The following is a 1287-nucleotide window of genomic DNA, read 5'->3' on the forward strand; positions in this document are numbered from 1 at the left end:
TGGGTTGTTTTGACCCAGCGGTTGGGTTAAATGTTTAACCCAACCTTCTGGTTAGTAACCCAACCCGCTGGGTCAAAACAACCCAATTGCTGGGTTTGTCCCTATTTTACCCAGCACTGGGTTGTATTTAACCCAGCATTTTTTAGAGTGTACACATAGACATATATACAAAAGTATGGGCTTTCAAAAAGTTTTTATCAAAATATACTAAAAACAGCAACATTGTGAAATATCATTACAATTTCAAATAACTGTTTTCTGTTTAAATATATTTTTAAAAAAAATGTATTTATTACTATGATGTCAAAAATGAATTTTAAGCGGTCTTTAGTGTCACACGATCCTTCAGAAATATTTTAATACGCTGATTTGGTGTTTAAGTAACATTTCTTAATATCAACACTGAAAACAGTTCCATGATACAGTTTTTCAGTACTCTTTGATGAATAAAATGTTCAAAAGAGCAACATTTTTATTTATGTATTTAATTTTTAACTATGTTAAACTTTTCATTGTCAGTTTTGATCAATTTAATGCATTCTTGCTGAAGTAAAGCATTAATTTAATGGTGTTAATTATATTTACATAATAGTGATCAAATATTTGTAGCATAATAAAAAATATATTTTACATTGTAAATAATATATCATTATTTTTTAAATGCAATTAAAGTAAAGTTGCTGAAGATGCAACCAGAAAGGTCTTCTTTACATCTACATAAGTACACACATCCTTCCCAATCGCTCGCATTGAAACTCACACAGCCATAAGCCACAGCCATATCACCCTGCAGCCCAAGACTGGTTGCCCACTGAAGCTAAGCAGGGCTGAGCCTGGTCAGTACCTGGATGGGAGACCTCTTGGGAAAACTAGGTTGCTGCTGGAAGAGGTGTTAGTGAGGCCAGCAGGGGGTGCTCACCCTGTGGTCTGTGTGGGTCCTAACGCCCCAGTGTAGTGACGGGGACACTATACTGTCAAAAAGCACTGTCTTTCGGCTGAGACGTTAAACCGAGGTCCTGACTCTCTGTGGTCATTAAAAATCCCATGGCACTTCTCGTAAAGAGTAGGGGTGTAACCCCGGTGTCCTGGCCAAATTGCCCCCCTGGCCCTTGTCAATCATGGCCTCCTAATAATCCCCATCCACTTGATTGGCTCTATGACTCTCTCTCCTCTCCAACTGTAGCTGGTGTGTGGTGAGCGCACTGGCGCTGCTGTCCTGTGGCTGCCGTCGCATCATCCAAGTGGATGCTGCACACTGGTGGTGGTTGAGGAGAGACCCCCCCCACA

Source organism: Sinocyclocheilus anshuiensis, unplaced genomic scaffold (assembly GCF_001515605.1).
Source record: "Sinocyclocheilus anshuiensis isolate Anshui unplaced genomic scaffold, SAMN03320099.WGS_v1.1 scaffold676, whole genome shotgun sequence".
Lineage (NCBI taxonomy): Eukaryota > Metazoa > Chordata > Actinopteri > Cypriniformes > Cyprinidae > Sinocyclocheilus > Sinocyclocheilus anshuiensis.